This window comes from Triturus cristatus, chromosome 4_1 (assembly GCF_964204655.1).
Source record: "Triturus cristatus chromosome 4_1, aTriCri1.1, whole genome shotgun sequence".
Taxonomy (NCBI): Eukaryota; Metazoa; Chordata; class Amphibia; order Caudata; family Salamandridae; genus Triturus; species Triturus cristatus.
In genome coordinates, this window is record NC_140585.1 from 137,203,148 (window position 1) to 137,223,203 (window position 20,056).

A 20,056-nucleotide genomic window follows, 5' to 3' on the forward strand; every position below is an offset into this window, starting at 1 on the left:
CCACGCCTGACCCACATCCCATACATGGTCATGCATCTCTCTTTGATAACCCCCTTCCTCTGCGCCCCATTGTCCGAATCGATCCCAGGCCATCACCTAGCCTTGCGGATGCAGTTTATTGCCCCTACTGTAAGGGAAACACCCCACATCAAAGGGATTACAGTGGATCAAAGCCCCTACCCCCTGAGACCCGGCCGGTTGCACACACCCCCGGGAATTGGCGGAATGTCCAGCTGCGTGATAGCCATCTCCTACTGTAGATGGGGTGGGGACTTCCACTGTAGATATGTGTGGGAACGAGTTCGAAGTGGGGATTCCGAAGACGTTCTTTGATACATCAAAGTAATCTCAAGAATGTGCCATGTATGATAAACCCGCAATAAAGTCATAAACCTGTGTATAAGAGGCCAGGCCTCAGAGATGCAGTTAGAGCACCTCGTGACGATACCGTGCTGTCTGATCTGATGTGTTCTGCTCTGACGGAATAAAACTTTGTTTCCTGCCTTCCAGTCTCCGGCGCCTGCCTCTTTCATTGGTAAATTATCGAGTGGTATGAGAGGCGATTACCGCCGGGCAATACTTGAAAGGTTATCGACTGAAACTGCCGCTACCATTTAACAATTGGCGTCCCAAGCGTGGGGCCCATCAGCGACACGTGGATCCAGTGGGAGAGGTCCTGACGACAGAGTGAACGACTGCAACGATCGGGAGAGCTCCTGCCCGATAGACCCTCGTCTGGCAGCCGATCATCCAAACTTCACTGGTTCCGAGCAGACCTCTCTCGAGTGATCTACGGTCCTGACTGTGAACCATCAGGAGTGCCGCGGCAAATACGGAGAGTAGAGGACGATCGGGCACTGGAGGCGGAAGACGAGAAACTGTCCACGCGGTCCGGGTAAGGTCGTGAAACACGACAAATTGTGAAATAATTGATTGATTGTCTGAAATACTAGTATTGCTCATTGATTGTTCTCTTTGAGATATTCGCTGTCTACAAACGGGGAGGAGTAGAAACACTCTCTCTCTCCCTTTGCAGATAGTGAAGGGTAGGTAACGCAGACTTTTGTCCCCGTTGTAACCCGTCGTGCCTATCTTTATCTCCCCACTGATTGATTGTCCGAACATTGATTGTTTTGAAGAATAGTGCTCTTTGAGATATTCTCTGTTTGCAAATAACGAAGAATAGAAATATTCTGTCTAGTCTTTGCAAATAGTGAAGGGTAGGTAACGCAGACTTTTGTCCCCGTTGTAACCCGTCGTGCCTATCTTTATCTCCCCATTGATTGATTGATTGATTGTCCGAACACTAGTTGTTCGATATTGGTTCTTTGGAGGTATTCTCTGCTTACAAATAACGAGGAATAGAGATATTTTGTCTAGTCTTTGCAAGCAGAGAAAAGATAGGTAGTGCTGACTTTTGTCCCCGTTGAAACCCGTCATGCCTATCTTCTCCCCACTGATTGGTAGTTGGTTCTGCCCGGACCGCTTATTAGAGGTGGACCATCCGGCTCCGCTGGAAGGCACCCCAAATAAGGACATGTTCACCAAATATGGACTAGTCGCCGTAGCTTATAGCAAGCTATGGCATAAATACACAAGGAAGGACCCCGAGAGTCAGTGGCCACTGATGGGATCCTTCGACGACCATAAGATAGAAGTGCTAGAAATGGCTCTGCGTAACAATAAAACGACGCCTACTATGCTTGACAGTATCGGCATGTGGCGCAAAGAAGCAACACAACGGAAAAAGAGGGAAGAAGTAAAAGCAGAAAAGGAATTACGAAGGGCAGCTCACCTTGCCGCTAGAAAGTTAGAAGAAGAAATAAAGGAGAGAAGGGAAACTAAACTAAGACAGGAGCCCGAAACCTCAGGCCAGTACGCTGTTAGGACCCCCTCTATGCTCTACCCTGAGTTGTCCTCTAAGCAACGAACGAATGACGAATTATTATTAGGTCCCCCAATCATTTACATGCCCCCTCCATACGCACCCTCCCAATCGGTAGTGCAACACCCCCAACCCCCAAACACGAGCGAAAGCAGTACAGGGGCCTCGGCCCTCACGGCCTCCGCGCCGGCCGAGCCTCTTGTACTGAACACAACGTCGGCAATGACGTTGGATGACCCTGAGATAAGAAAGAAAGATTCCACCAGAATGAATCGACTAACAAAGGACGAACGAGCAGGAATCGACAAGATAGTAAAGACACTAGTGGAGCGTAAGGAAAGTGAGGAGTATATAACAGACGTATATAACTCGTATGCAGACAGCCGCAGACGACACTTTGTCGTGCGACTTTGTTATCACGCCCTGAATGCATATGAGGATAGGTACCACGATAAAGGTCCCGAAGGCTTAGCGACCCTATATAGGAAGGTAGACATTGGGGAAGAAGGAGAGGGCGATGTGACGAACCTCTTCACTCGTACACTCGAGGTCTATCGACACCTTAAGGAACACGGACAGACAACCAAAACAGAAACCCCCATAGCGACTAAGCCCCAGGAAGGAAGGACTGATACCATGATGCCCATCAAAGAGGCCGCCCCCTACTGGGTCCCCCCACGAGGTCAGGGAACACATGACGACATCAACCACCAAGATGCGAAGGGGAGGGTTGTATATAATTGGGTCTACCAGCCATGGGACCGGAAAGATATTTTGACCTTTAGAAAAACTCTACCCGACTTAAGAAAGAACCCGACTGCCTTCTACACCGAACTAGGTACAGCCTTAGGCTCAACAATAATGACTTTAGCAGATATCGACTTGTTCTTCGGATTATGTCTGCCGGCTGATGTGTGGAAACAAATCCGGAAAGTTGACCACGCTGAGCCGTTCGGATATACCTGGGTACAACTCGATACCATAGATAAACAGCGAGAACCAGGACAGAAACCCCCGAAAGCCATATTAGAGCTCCCAGACAAGATTGTACAGAAGCTGAAGACTCTAATCCCAGAAAGAAAGGTAGACTGGTCGATAGTGACGGCTTGCCGACAGAAACCCCAGGAGGATGGGTCTGAATACTTCTCTCGGTTCGAGACTGTGTTTTCCGATTACAGTGGCCAAGACATGACCACTGCAACCGGACATCACCTCTTTGTCCAAAACTATGTGAAAGGTCTGTCACAAGAAGTCTCCCAGAAGCTACAGACCAGCGAGAGTAGTTGGGCAGCCTCCAAGCCCGCAGCAATCCTCCAGATGGCCCAATACTACGAAAACCAAAAGAACGAGAACGATAGGGCGTCAGAGAGGAAGAAAAAGGAACTGAAGGAGAGGGTAATGATAGCACAGTTGCAAGGGGTGACCATAGGAAGGGAACCCCCAAAAGGGAATTACCAACCAATCGCCCCTAGAAAGCTACCTCCTAGAGACCATACACCTGCACCTTACAATGGACGGAGAGACTTAGATGGGAACCAATGTGCGTTCTGTAGAGGGTTCGGACACTGGAAATCCCAGTGCCCGGTCCTTCTGGAATCGAACAAAAATAGGGACCCCAGTAGACACAATCGGAAGTTTGTTGATACCCACCATCAACGTCACCAAACTTGATTAGGATCACGTGCAATTGGACAATGCCATTTTTCCGATTACACTAACTAGATTGCAAATATGTGCAACACTCCAACAAAGTAGTATGGTTAAACGTTTTAATAACTTATAGGTATAACAACATTCCGACAAAGATTAACAGATTAAAACACGTTTTAAACAACTATTTACATGACAGTCTGCTGCGACCTGCATCCCAAAGCATTTACGTCCACGTGACACCGTCCTCGCCTCTCCTTCCTCAAAGTTGCAACATTGGCCTGTTTTGGGCGGTCCTTTTAGTCGGTTTTGGGCTATAAAAGCCATGCAAAAATCCATTGACATCAGTGGCGGACAACTGTGCGAATAGTCCGGAAGCCACACACGGCACCAAGACCCTGACAACGCCAAGGTGGGCCTGCCACGACGTGCGTATCTCCCCATTCACTTCTTCTTTCTTCAATAACGGACGGTGCCCTGACGAGGGGAGGCGACGCGGACGGGCCTCCCCCACCTCCCCAGGTGGAGGCTCACCAGCAGATGAGGGCACCCCAACCGTCTCTTTCACCGGCCAGCCGAGTTGGCGCCCCTGCACCCGACCGCCGGACAGCCACCCAAGCACGGTTTCACCAGGACTGCCGCTAGCACCCGACGCGAGGAGTGGGCCCCCGCAGCCGAGTAATCGGGGACCCACCCCGGTGGCGGTACCATCCGAACTGCTGCCGTCGCTGCCACTGGACCCACCCCGGTGGCGATACCATCCGAACTTCTGTCGTTGCTGCTGCTGGCCCCTCTCCGGTGGCTGTACCGAAGAGCTGCTGCTACTGCTGCCTTTGGACTCCGGCGGTCGGTTCCTCCGCATATGGGCCTAGCCCACCGTGAGACAATTCTGGACTCGAAAGCTTGTCTGCTTGGGCGTGGGCCCCACCCTTGACAAAACGCTCCCCTCAGCCTTGCAGAATCGGCTGGAGTCATTGGCACTCGACTCCCGCGGACTTCCGGTAAGGACAAACCGCCGCCATTGTTCTTTGCCCCGGGCGGCAGCCACCTTGCCTCCGCTTGGTGCAGTGAGAGAGACTGATTCAAGGCGTCGGCGGAAGAACCCGCCTGCTGTCCCGCCCCAAGAACGAACCACGACATTGCTACAAGATCGCGGTGACGCCATGCTGACGCAAAATTGACGCTAACGAAAGTTCTCGAACTACCGAAAGGAATTCTGGTCCAACAGCTAATTCATGGAAAGACTTAGACTGTACACTGGCCCGACCTCGCCCCAAAATGGCGCCGATGTAGGAGAGGCCTACAACTCCTTGTGGCGTTCCAGTCACGTGGCGTTTGTGTTAAAAAGAGATATGTATGCAATGTTTCCACACATGATGGTCGGGGGGGGTGGGGAGGGAACCGATTTTATGCTAAGGTAGTGTTGCTCATGATACTCGACGCCTCTCACACCGTCGCCGGCCTATAGCGGTTGTAGGCCCGTATTTGTATACTGACATTGTTTTAAATAAAGGGTTTCTTAAAAGGAATTACGGAATCAGTGTCATGACAAATCATCTAGGTTGGTAAAGGTTTTTCTTTTGATAAATGATTGTTACTCCCAAGCGAAAGAATACAGATAATACAGACTCCATTTGCCTGAATCTTTTTGATTAACGGAATTTGTACCCATCACACCTGTCCTTTTCCAAGAGTTGTCAAATCAATTATCAACTATAACTTAAGGTATATGCCGAACGCAAGGTATGGTATCTTGCACCATAATACACGACCGATTGAGAAATGCATGTACGACCAGGGAACCCGAATTTAGGAGATGAATTAAATAGAGCATCTTTGCCTCGGACAAAAGGAATAATAGGTCTGTGGTATTACCCACTCCTGCGGCTAGCCTGGTACATGGTAAGTAGAACTTTTTCGTGTCTACACGCGCTAAAGTACTTTTGAAAATTGCGCATCCCCTCCCCTCTTTTTCCCCTCTATAGGTCACGACGAAGTTCCGACTGAAGAATGGAGTGGACATGGACCACACCGTGTTCAATATCAGGAAAAACATAGACAAATGTTGTGGGATAGTGCGTAAAGTGCAGACCACCATTGGGAACATGAAAAACTGTATGGTATGATTGTGTGTGTGTGCTACGATTATATGGTATGAATGTGTATGCATTTCATGCTTGGGTCACTTGAAGAGAGCATCACCGTATGATTGAAGTGCTCGTCCATCGATCAAAGGGAGGAGAGTAAAAGGTCCGACACCCCCCCGAGATAGACTACAAAATACTGAAAGTACGCAGCATGCATAAGAAAAGAGGACAGGAAAGGAGAGGTCCCCACACTCAACGTAGCCCTGAGTCTCCGTCTTAAGTTTCTGCGCTTGATGCATGTACTGTCACACCCTATCCGGCATTTGTGTGTACGTGATCACCGAATTTGTGTCTTTTCCCCGCTTGTGTTTTCTTACATAGAACAGACCCATGCTACTCCATGTTGTGTGTGCACCAAGTGGCCTATTATCGTATCCATGTCTCTCTCTCTCTCTCTCTCTCGTTTTGTGTCGTACGTATGCCAAATAGCCTACTTGATGCACACGTCTCTCTCTCTCTCTCACTCTCACCCTCACTCTCACCCTCACTCTCTCTCTCTCTCTCTCTCCCTCTCACTCTCTCCCCCTCCCTCACTAAAGGCTTCTCTTGCCCTCTTTCTTTTTGAATAAATTAACAACACATACCTCTTCGGTAAGTGTATAATTGGCCAGAAACGCGGTGGTGTTCGAACAAATTGACAGAAACAAAACAACCGTACTTTACCACGTTACTACCTCTCCTTTCTGCGAGTGTTGAGCTTAATTGGCTGAGAAAGAAAGGACAGGTAAGACGACTGATGTCTCCCAATTTGGCCCTCATCACGGGGACTATATGTCAGTGGTTTTCGTTTTTAGAGCTTTAACAACACCATCTCCACCGCCCTGAATTACCCCCGCCCAATTACCCCGAAATAGAATGTCTAAAGCACCCCGTTCTCCCAAAAATAACCCCAGCCCTATACTAACCGTCTCAGAGTATTTCGAACGAAACAGCTGATAACCTTATTCTCTAATAATACATTGCCCAAACTGATAAAGGGTTACCTATTGTCTCCAGCAAGAATAATGTTTAGCTTATGTTCCTCCCCGAAATGGATACTTGTGAACCCATGACAGTAGCACCTCGCACTTTTTCATAAGCTTAGCAGTGTTCGGAGGAAAATGTGTATTACCAAAACTTATGTTGCAATGAACGAGTCCCTACCGGAGAAGCCGGTTCAAATTTTTAAATAGACCAGAAGATTGACAGATGTCAGGCTTCCTGCAGCGATTATAGGGCGCAACACCTAGAAGGCCAGACGATGGACAGGGACACCGACAGAAACCTGCACCACAGCAATAATTAATAGATCAGTAACACGCACACAAACATCAGAGTTAATAGACATCAATCATACAGCAACCGATAAAAGCATTTCCGCAACTACTCGGTGGTTGGGAGAGAGGATGAAGTGTGTAAATGTCTTCCCTGCCAACTCTCTAAGATTTTGTTTCTTGTACTCATTCAAAGATAATGTGCTGCCATCGGGAGAAAGGGGTCGGATGTGACGCACAGCCTGGCTACGGACCATGGAACATCTATGGCATCGACCAAGGGGGAAGCGACGAAGCAAAAAGGGCATAGGACAAGGCACCATTATCAGGATGATAAGCGATAGAACGAAGGGCTATATCGAGGCCCCCTGCTCTCTGTCCAGCGTGCCTGAAGTCCCAACCCGACGGGCCCGATTGATGGGCCCAGTGCTGGAAGATTCTGCTCTCCTTGGTCCGCATTTTTGATCCGATTCCACTCCACCCCCTCTTCCCTCGGCATCCCGAAGCACATCACATCTCTCTCTCTCTCTATGAATTTAACTTAACTACAGAAGAACAAAAAGCAGGTACCCTGTCTCATAGTACCTATGATGAACTATGTTAAGGAACAGGACTGTGATCGGAGGACAGCGAATGGTCACACCCTGCCACGTGAGAAATTGGATTTGAGCTGGACCTTAGCTCCACCGCCGGTGCTCAACAGTGCCAACGAAAGAAGAACAACAATAAGAGCTTACCAATGATGGCTCTTTATAAAAGGACACTGGAAAGAAGAACCCATGTTAAGTTGAAAATCCTCTCCCAACCACCTTTTTATATTAACTATCTTCCTATCGAGTTTTCATGATGTTGCATCAATCACTTCCGACTGTGCACTGGGAAGTTAAGAAAATCTAACTTTGTATAATGACATTCATACAACACCAGCCATGCACACAACTATACTGACTATTTTTGATCCACACGAAGTCTGGGCCTTAAGTAATGTGCAAAATATCCCTTGTTTTGCCAGAAATTTTTTTGTTTTACAGTATCCTATTTGTGCTCAAACAAGCTCCCCTCCTCCTATCCCTGGGCCTGACATGCGGCGCAGCTGATGTAATTTTGTATGTACTACCTCCTCGCCTACTTTATCAACTGTATGTAACTATGTACAAATGTGTCAGATTACTCCCGCCTGCCCCAAAAACTCTGTATCTTTAAGGAATGTATGAAAAACATTAACGATATTATAGCTGAAGGGTTAACGAAGGTGAATGTCGGCCCGTCAAGCTGGCGAGATATGTTAAAAGGGAGGACTGTGGAAATTTAGCTTGTAACTGAACATTATCTGCGCCATCTTGCCTCTCCCCAGCGCCACGCACAGCGAACGCACAGCCGCCATTTTAGGCACCCCACTCTCTCCCCCGCTCATTGTCGATCGCCAGCGCGTTCCCCTGGCGCTGCAAGCATCCCCCGCGCGCCGGCCACCCCCGCTCTCTCATACACGGGCCATAAACCCTCTCCTTCTGCGCGACCCTGCCATGGAACCACATCCCATGCCTGACCGACATCCCATACATGGTCATGCATCTCTCTTTGATAACCCCCTTCCTCTGCGCCCCATTGTCCGAATCGATCCCAGGCAATCACCTAGCCCTGCAGATGCAGTTTATTGCCCCTACTGTAAGGGAAACACCCCACATCAAAGGGATTACAGTGGATCAAAGCCCCTACCCCCTGAGACCCGGCCGGTTGCACACACCCCCGGGAATTGGCGGAATGTCCAGCTGCGTGATAGCCATCTCCTACTGTAGATGGGGTGGGGACTTCCACTGTAGATATGTGTGGGAACGAGTTCGAAGTGGGGATTCCGAAGACGTTCTTTTATACATCAAAGTAATCTCAAGAATCTGCCTTGTATGATAAACCTGCAATAAAGTCATAAACCTGTGTATAAGAGGCCAGGCCTCAGAGATGCAGTTAGAGCACCTCGTGACGATACCGTGCTGTCTGATCTGATGTGTTCTGCTCCGACGGAATAAAACTTTGTTTCCTGCCTTCCAGTCTCCGGCGCCTGCCTCTTTCATTGGTAAATTATCGAGTGGTATGAGAGGCGATTACCGCCGGGCAATACTTGAAAGGTTATCGACGGAAACTGCCGCTACCATTTAACAGGTGGTGTGCATGGATGGAGAACATATTATTGAAAGGTATTCAGGTTTACATCCCATAGTGTTCTTTCAGCTCTTTTCGCTAGAAGCACTTTTTTGGAATCTATATATTGAGAATTTTATGAGTACGATATGCTTTTGTTTTCCTTTTTGCATACAAACCTCTTTCCTCATGAGTTTAAAGCTCATTTGTATGCTCTACATTGCTCTGGACGTTTCCAGACGTGGAGTGAAACTGTTTTGAAAGTAGTACAAATTGCTCCTTCCTGCATATGCTAATTTTTCACACTCACATAGGTTGTATAAGTTTTATGAATCCTGGCTTGACCTATTCAAGTAGCTGAAAGCCTGTCACCACCTCTAGAAACAAGATTCACACCAATCCCATTCAAATCATTTTTTCCAAAGGAATATGTTCTGGCGGGTCGAAAATGCATTTCACAAAAATAGGCATTTAAAAATATACTTTGCAGTTTCAGAACACTAACATGACTGTGAAGTGTACACAAGTAAAATGGGACCGTTTCAAAGTACCTAATCCCTCATAAACTTCTGAGAGGAAGCATGTAATAAATCTACCTAATTTTCTGGAAAAGAAAGAGGGAGGATTTTTGTTATCACCTCAGATGGGACTCAAACCCACAATCCCTGGCTTAGGAGGTCAGTGCCTTATCCATTAGGCCACTGAGGCACACATGCATCGCTCTTTTCTAGACACCGGTGTGTGCACACAGGGCATTTCTCACTTCTCTCTATAAGTAAACTTCCCATTTTCATCCTCTTCCATCCCCGACTTTTGTGGAAATATGGATTTTTCTGGTCAGTTATGTCCCCTATCTTGGACCCCAACGGTTCTATGTGCATGTCACAAGTACATGTATGTTCCCTCCAGTTCCAGTTATGAAGACGCAAATACATGTGCGTCCACCGTCAACATGTCCTCTGTCAGATCCGCCATGAATAGGCCGGATATTCCATTCCTAAATATGAAAGGCCACCGGCTTTATATGGTTCACTTATGCCATTTTACAGTCCAGGCAAGTAGGCCCTGATTCTGTCATCAAACTCCTCTTGCTTTCTGCCTCTGAAAGCTCCAGTCTGAGCCTGCATCTGTGACCATGAACTTTGTCTCATTCTCTGCGCGGCTCCCGAAGCCTGACATCAGCCTATTCTCTGCCAAGAACTGTATTTCACCTTCGAATTATCTGCTTCCCCCTCAGCCGATGCATTCCTGCCTAGTAGTTTAAGTAAACATTCTTCCAGTTACCGAGCAAAAGGCCCGGCTTCTCTGCCCTTATGCAAGTAATTCATAGTCCTGTTACCATGGAATATTTCTACCCCCTCACATTCAGTGTAGACACTTAGACGCTTGTACACGCACGCACAGTCAGTATAGAATAGATTCTGTCCGAGAGTCCTTCTTTTGTGGATAACATAGTTCTTTAAACATAGGATGTTAGATATGATTTGGGATTAGGTTGACTTGACCCCCCAGACTTTTTGTCTCCACATGTAGAGCTAAATGTCAAGTCCCCTTCACCCCCTAGTTGCACGTCAATTACACGTCATGCTGCTGCGCGCGCATCTATGCCAAGTATTATCTTATAGATCCACCTATATATGACATCATAACCAATTATGTTCCTTTTTACTCCTTATTACACCCATTTTCTGGTTACGCAGACAAATCGTCATTTTCCTTATCAATTGTTACGCCTACTGCATTCGCTTCATTGTAATGTATGTACTATAAAAGTTACTTCTTGTCAATAAAGTATGTACTTCACTTCCTGAACCTCCGTGGTGACGGAACTTGGAGCAACCGATTATAATCGATTATTGGAATAAAGCCCATTCCGAATCTCTAATATCACGGATTCTGCCTCTCATTTTACTGAGCTATTTTATTATGTTTCTGTATCAAATTAAGTCCAGGTAAAGAAAAATTATTTACCACATGAATGGCGCCCGAATAGGGACACTTTCTCATCTCACGCGCCGGCGGTGAGTTGCAGGCCCGGTCTCCTGCCACAGCTGGACGGACAATAACGCGTACCAGCAGGATTTCCTGTATCTCCCTCCGGTCAAGCGGGGGCGACTGAGACTGCGATCAACACCCAGACGAGGCGGTGAGAAGTGCGAAGTATCCCGACCAGAGCCTGGCTGAGAGAGAGCAAGATCCGAGGTATACAGAGACCCACCAGTTCGAAGCCAAGTCCAGTTTCCGACGAGTCGAGTCGAGTCCAGTCCGGTTCAAGTTCAAGTTACCGAGGCCTTCCGTTTCCGAAGCTACCCGGTGAGTACCATTACTGGGGAGGCATTTCTGACGTGCACATAGGTTGTGCCGGTCAAGACGGGTTTGGGTACACAAATCCGGTCTGCACTGTTTTAGCAGTGTATCTGTACTGTTTAGCAGTGTATCAAGTATTCCGAAGTATCTAGTTATTGTCAAGAATAAAGCTTGGTGATTAGTTATGCAGACGATCATCATTGTTGTTTCAGTTAAAAGTTTAATGTTTAATGTTTAATGTGTTTAAAAACGTCCTGCATATTGTGGTATGAATGGTTGTTCATTATTGTGCTTTTGTATTAAGTGTGTTCAAGATTAAGTATCGGATCAGTTGTCAATATGCCGCTCTTTTCGAAATTAAGACAGATCACTACTAGAAAAGGGGTTCTCGAAGAAGCCGTCCCTATTCCTCCTAGGGACACTCCAGGGCACTTCATGTATCACAAACATGGCTTAGACGCTATATTATTTCTTGATTTATGGGTAGACTACACCAAGGGATTACCAGAAAGTCAGAGGTGGCCCGCAGCGGGGACCTGGGATGCAGAGTGCATCATGAAAGTCGAGGAAGAGTTATGGAAAAGGAAAGTCAGACAGTCACAGAAAGACGCCGTTGAGTTATGGCGTAAAGAATCTCATAGACGCACAGAAAAAGCACGTAGACAGGAAGAGAAGAGTAAAGAGAGTTCAAATAAAGTTCGAGAGAATCTATTAATTGAGGAAGGTATCCGAGTGAAATCAGAACAAGTGGACAGACAAAGAAATGCCCTTATGAATGGTATGTATCCCCTTCTGGCCGAAGGATTACCTAAGGCTACTCCAGAGATACCGAAAGACTTGCCACCCCCATTATTCCCAATCAAGGTACATCCTAAGGGGCATCCTAGAACCGCAGAAGATGTTTTTCTTTCCTCATATTTAGATGACGCAGCTCCCGAGTATGCTAATTCCGCCCCACATAGACCGCATACCAGGGAGGTCCAACGCCAAGATCCAGTACCCGTATCCCTACAGCAACAAATCGATCACGGCCATTTAGACAAGAACAGAATGAACAAGGAGCTCCGCAGCATGCACAGGCCATGCCAGCCTCACAACAGCCAACACAGTTTGTGCCAGCTGCACCACCGTTGCCTGTTGCTGCCACACAGACAACAACACGACAAATGTATCAGACCGCACAGTATGAATATCCTGAGTATCAGCGTTACGCATGAACTAGCCTAGAGAGGGAAGTTGACTTACCCCTTATCGAGATCCCTGTAGATCAAGAAGGACCTTATGTACATAGTGAATTATTAGGCCAAGATAGGAAGTTTTTACTCGATACCGGGGCAAGTCGAACAACTATAAAACGTAGTGAAGTTCCAGGGGCACCCCTCTCAGGCTCTCAGAATATTTCCCTTGGTTTTTCAGGAAAACCTATTGTTAATGAAGTGTCACAACCTCTGCCACTTACGATAGGACCTCTGACCCGAACTACAGATTTATTGCTTACTAAATCATGTCCAGAAAATTTGCTAGGGATAAAAAACATTGAAAGCTCTAGGAGCCATAATATGTTGTTCTCCGGAAGGAGTAAGGTTGTTTTTACGTGATTTTAAAGGTCACTATGTGTCTAGAGACATGGATCCCCGACTGCAGACTTTACCTACACATCTATGGGCACAAGGCCCTACTGATGTTGGTTGCATGAATATTACACCATATAGAGTCACATTAAAGGCAGGAGTGGTGCTACCACGAATGCGACAATACAAGTTACCACCAGATGCTGTAGTGGCTTTACTACAAATCATTGACGAGCTCATTGCCCAAGGAGTAGTTGTGGAAACAGACTCCAATGTATGTAATTCACCGATAATTCCGATTCTTAAACGAACAGATCCAAAGGCCCCGCCAGTATATCGATTGGTTATTGATCTGCGCGAATTAAACAAGTGCATTGTGCCACAATTTCCTGTGGTCCCAGATATCTCGTCATTACTGACAGCCATTGATTCCGAAGCAACATTCTTTACTGTAATTGATCTCAAGAATGCCTTTTTCAGCGTCCCAATAGATCCGGAAAGCCAATATTTGTTCGGATTTAGTTTAAATGGGCGTAGCTTTAAATTCTCACGCGCACCTCAAGGATTTACAGAAAGCCCCAGCATCTATAGCCAAGCACTGAAACGAGAACTCGACAGTATCCACATGCCAGTTAACACTGCTCTGCTTCAATACGTCGATGATCTGCTGATCACCGCGAGAAGCGAACCGGAATGTGAAAAAGCATCACTGACAGTTTTACAATTTCTAGCCGAAAAGGGGCACAAGGTGTCCCCTTCTAAGCTGCAATTCTGTGTCCAGCGAGTTGTTTATCTTGGACACTCGCTGTCCAAGGAGGGAAGGCAGCTTACACCGGACCGCATTCAGTTAATAGCTAACATGTCAATACCCAAGACACAAAAGGAGGTACGAGCTTTCATAGGCCTCACTTCATATTGTAGGCAGTGGATCCCTCAGTATGCATTTCTAGCAAAACCACTCATTCAGTTAACCACACAGGAGGCAGCCACATCGACTGTTCTCCCTTGGACTCAGGAACATACACAAGCTTTTGAAAGCCTAAAGAAAGCTTTATGTCAAGCACCTGTTTTAGCAACGCCATGTTACAGAAAACAATTTACACTCTTTGTTACAGAACGCGAAGGTACTGCCTTGTCAGTACTAACACAGGAACAAGCAGGAGCACACAAACCATGTGCTTATTTTTCTAGTACACTAGATCCCGTAGCTCAGGCTTTGCCTGCATGCCTGAAATCAGTAGCAGCGACAGCTTTAGCAATCAGACAAAGCGATGCCATAGTGTTAGGACATCCATTGACAGTTCAAGTACCACACGCAGTAGAGGTTCTTGTAAATAGAACGCAAACACAACACTTGACTATAGCGCGACTTACAGGGTACGAACTTACATTGTTTCAGCCACATATAGAAATCAGACGCTGTAACACATTGAATCCTGCCACACTTTTGCCAGTAACCGGAACAGACCCACTAGCTCATGACTGTATTGAAGTTATTACTATAACGACAAAACCCAGACAAGACTTGACAGATGTTCCATTGTCCGATCCAGACCTGACATTGTATGTAGATGGTTCATGTATGAGAACAAGTACAGGAGAGTTAGTGGCCGCTTACGCAGTCACAACAGATACTGAAGTCATTGAAACTAATCGTATAAATACTTTGTCAGCTCAAGCCGCAGAGCTCATCGCTCTGACACAAGCCTGTATTCAAGCCACGAATAAAAAAGTCAACATATACACTGATTCACGTTATGCATTCGGAGTTGTACATGACTTCGGCGTGCTGTGGCGAGAGAGAGGTTATTTAACTTCCCACGGTGCCCACATTCAGCACGGACCCCTCATTCATGCCTTATTAGATGCAATACATCTACCCACTGCAATATCAATTATGAAATGTAAGGCTCATACGAAGGTTACTGATATCATTTCCCAAGGCAATGATCTAGCCGACAGAACAGCTAAACAGACTGCTCAAACTCAAACCCCCGACATGACAAAGACAATAGTCCCGACACCGACCCATTGTATGACAGTTAAAGATCCTACTCTTGACGTAATTGACATACAGACACATGCTACACCAGACGAAATAAAGAAATGGACTGAATTAGGAGGGATCCACACGGACCAAGGATGGATGATGAAGGAAAAGTCTGTATGGTTCCTTCCTGATTCAATGGTCCAAGTTATAATTAACACTATACATAGTCCAGCCCATCTAGGAGAAAAAGCTATGCTAGACAGCATTCAACACATTTGGTTCAATAAACATTTACGAGCAGCAGCCAAACAAAAGGTCCGTACCTGTATGATCTGTTGCCAGTTTAACCCAGGAAAAAGCGTTCCCGTAGAACAGGGTGGATTTCATCCTCCTAATCATCCTTTTGAAGTACTCCAGATGGACTATATCCAGATGGAACGATGTCGAGGATTCAAATATGTTCTCGTAGTTGTCTGCGCTCTGTCCCGTTGGACTGAGGCATACCCGGTTTCAGATTACACTGCCCCGACTACTGCCAAACAGTTGGTTCGAGAATTCTTCCCACGATACGGTTTACCACGTGTTGTTCACTCAGATAACGGACAGCCGTTCTCATCCGAATTGATGAAACATGTTTCACTTCTGTTAGGATATCAGTGGAAATTCCACTGTGTCCGACACCCCGAGGCAGCAGGTCTCGTAGAAAGACATAATCAGATACTGAAAATCAGACTGTCCAAAATATGCAGAGAGAAAGGTGTCGACTGGATAGTAGCGTTACCAGTTGCACTCTTTTACATGAGAATGGTAGCACACTCTCGAACAGGGCTATCCCCGTATGAGGTGATCTTCGGCAGACCACCAAATATGTGGGGGACGCCTATGCCACGCAAAATAACTGATATTGACTGTAATATGCTGACAGATTACTTGGCTTCCTTGATGTCTGCACTACAATCTTGTCGTTCACAGGTAGCTGCAGCCTTTCCCGACAACACTGAGGTGAAACCCCATGACGTAGTTCCGGGTGATCTCGTCTTTGTGAGGAATTTCGACCGAAAGACTCAGCTGGAGCCCAGGTGGAAAACACCCAAGTTGGTCCTGCTGACCACAAGGACAGCCGTGAAGATCGAGGGCCGCAAGGGCTGGATTCATTCAAGTCATATCAAGAAATTTCATGGACTATCCTCGGATATAGACATTGTGCCCTGCACTCCCTCACAGACTGATTCAAAACGTCCTTTTGTTGAACAGAATAACTCTGAAAACTACAAACTAAAACTTAGGCCCAACAAGTCGAGCAATTTGATTGTTTAAGTCCTCTCCAAGGTGAAGCGGTTGAATTGTCTCTGACATGTATCCCTTGGACCTGAGTAGAGAAAATACCCGGAAAATGTTGAAACGACAGGCGTATTGTAAATCACTGCGTAGCCACTGCATAGTGACATTATTAATTTTGTTTTTCTTGAGTCTTTTAATAATTACTGCAAGTATATTGTTGCACATATATTACCCTATTTCTAGACATGTTTATAATGTTACTGCCGAACATTCTTTTAGTGACTTACCTCCGCATGAATTGTCTTATAGACTTGCGCTGCGCAATAACACTTTCATTAGTATGTTACATTATTCCCATCAGACTAGTAATGCTACTAATTGTTGGGTGTGTGGTCGGCTCCCTCCCTATCAGAATTATGAAGGAGTCCTGCCATTCTTTCCACACCCATTTACACATAATGGCTCCTGTGGAGCATGGTTTAGTTTAATCAATTCCATAGACTCAGACACAGCAGTTTACCAAGATCATTGGGTATGGGGAAACCTGAACCTAGTTTTACTCAAGGTCTGCTACCCTGACAAGGAGGGTCGCCCCAAAAGAACAGGAACTGATCTAGAAAATGAAGTATATGGATTAGGTAATTTTACACCTAATCTCATGATTCTAAATGTCGTATCTGAAGTTGAACTAGTCTTACCCACCATGTCAGTATTCCCAGCGAAGGGTGAATTATGTGTAAGAAAGGTTGGTTCCATACATATGGGCCATAGTAAATGCACTACTATAGTAGAATTCAGTGATCAAGGCAAATCTTCATTTAGAGCTTATCGCCACTCCTACTTTATATGTGGTCAGACTGCATATATGCGTCTACCTCTAGATTGGGATGGTACCTGCTACATTGCATTCCTTTTGCCACCTGTTTTCCTAGCTCCTCCTGATTATTACAGAAATATTCATTTAGTACACAACAGAGAGCGGAGAGATCTCCCCATCGTCGATTACACTGAGACGGCATGGGACAAGTATGTAGATTTTAATAAAGGCATCTTTCCCTATATAGGTACTGTTACTAATAGTAAGCTGATACGTAGATTAACTAGAACCCTTGAAGCAGTAGTGAATGAGACTATTTCCGCCTTAGGCAATTTAACAGAAGAGCAGTCTGCTATGCGGATTGTTGTGCTTCAAAATCGTCTTGTCCTTGACGTCATCCTGGCTGATAGGGGCGGAGCTTGTAGGGTCATCGGATCAAGCTGCTGCGTATTCATACCAGAAAATTCGCCATCTGTATATAAAGCCATCATTCACCTTCATAAGATTGTAAACCAGATACACCAGAACCCAGGCACTTGGACTTGGTCCAGTTGGTTTTGGAGTGTGATATCAGCCTGGGGATGGAGAGTTTTATCCTTCCTAGGTATTGGCCTTCTCATACTATTCAGTTGCTGTCTATGTCTACAATGTGGACCAGCGATTTGTGGTCTGTGTGCCACATCGTGTATTCCACCACCAAGATTTCATTCGTCACGGAAGAAGAAAGAAGAACAAATGATGCTATATGAACAGATCAATGGATTAATGAAGATTGATATCTCTTGAAGGGCAAGTAGGGGACAAGGAGGGAATGTGGAAATATGGATTTTTCTGGTCAGTTATGTCCCCTATCTTGGACCCCAACGGTTCTATGTGCATGTCACAAGTACATGTATGTTCCCTCCAGTTCCAGTTATGAAGACGCAAATACATGTGCGTCCACCGTCAACATGTCCTCTGTCAGATCCGCCATGAATAGGCCGGATATTCCATTCCTAAATATGAAAGGCCACCGGCTTTATATGGTTCACTTATGCCATTTTACAGTCCAGGCAAGTAGGCCCTGATTCTGTCATCAAACTCCTCTTGCTTTCTGCCTCTGAAAGCTCCAGTCTGAGCCTGCATCTGTGACCATGAACTTTGTCTCATTCTCTGCGCGGCTCCCGAAGCCTGACATCAGCCTATTCTCTGCCAAGAACTGTATTTCACCTTCGAATTATCTGCTTCCCCCTCAGCCGATGCATTCCTGCCTAGTAGTTTAAGTAAACATTCTTCCAGTTACCGAGCAAAAGGCCCGGCTTCTCTGCCCTTATGCAAGTAATTCATAGTCCTGTTACCATGGAATATTTCTACCCCCTCACATTCAGTGTAGACACTTAGACGCTTGTACACGCACGCACAGTCAGTATAGAATAGATTCTGTCCGAGAGTCCTTCTTTTGTGGATAACATAGTTCTTTAAACATAGGATGTTAGATATGATTTGGGATTAGGTTGACTTGACCCCCCAGACTTTTTGTCTCCACATGTAGAGCTAAATGTCAAGTCCCCTTCACCCCCTAGTTGCACGTCAATTACACGTCATGCTGCTGCGCGCGCATCTATGCCAAGTATTATCTTATAGATCCACCTATATATGACATCATAACCAATTATGTTCCTTTTTACTCCTTATTACACCCATTTTCTGGTTACGCAGACAAATCGTCATTTTCCTTATCAATTGTTACGCCTACTGCATTCGCTTCATTGTAATGTATGTACTATAAAAGTTACTTCTTGTCAATAAAGTATGTACTTCACTTCCTGAACCTCCGTGGTGACGGAACTTGGAGCAACCGATTATAATCGATTATTGGAATAAAGCCCATTCCGAATCTCTAATATCACGGATTCTGCCTCTCATTTTACTGAGCTATTTTATTATGTTTCTGTATCAAATTAAGTCCAGGTAAAGAAAAATTATTTACCACACTTTAACGCTCTCTTCTATGCTATAATGGAGACTTTGCAATTTTAGCAAGTGGAGAGAAATTGGAGAACCACTTTCGACTCCACACTTCTTCTTCACTTACTTCTTTTCTCAATATTCTGGGCTTAGAAAATTGTATCAAGCCATCCTTATCATCAGTAGGACACGGAAAGAGGCACTAAGTCTCCTAACCAAGTTCAACCACACTCTGCAACTTAACCATTGCACTACAAATTAGGCAACGGGGGCATCAGCAAAGGCAGCCAATGTGCCGATCCTTTATACATTTTGTGTAGTACTTTTCTTACTCGGAGGCAAAATCAGCACTTTAACTGCCCAAATCATACAGATTTTACACATGTAGCACTCTATGCACACATAGGCACAAACCTTGCAGTTCTTCTACACACACTTAAGCTAAAAACCCATTCTGTCACGTCAAAATTCTGCAAACCTATTACATATTCAGTGCGTCGGCATAGAAGCACTTTTTAATGCCACTAAAATGCACAAGTAGTTAGACTGAAGATGCAACCTGAATGAGTTTACTGTATGTACTCCACTTTATTATTGATTAGTAATGAGAAAGTGAGGACTACAAGAGTATTGGAAAAGACTTTTTCCACTCTGAATGTAAAGCAGATTGTGTGACCATTGGCCAAAAATGACCACAAAGGGACTCGAACCCTCAATCTTCTGATCCGAAGTCAAACACCTTATCCATTAGGCCACGCAGACATCCGTTCACCTGAGATGATTTTTATCATGTAGGTGGTATGCATGGATGGAGAACATATTATTGAAAGGTATTCAGGTTTACATCCCATAGTGTTCTTTCAGCTCTTTTCGCTGGAAGCACTTTTTTGGAATCTATATATTGAGAATTTTATGAGTATGATATGCTTTTGTTTTCCTTTTTGCATACAAACCTCTTTCCTCATGAGTTTAAAGCTCATTTGTATGCTCTACATAGCTCTGGACGTTTCCAGACGTGGAGTGAAACTGTTTTGAAAGTAGTACAAATTGCTCCTTCCTGCATATGCTAAGT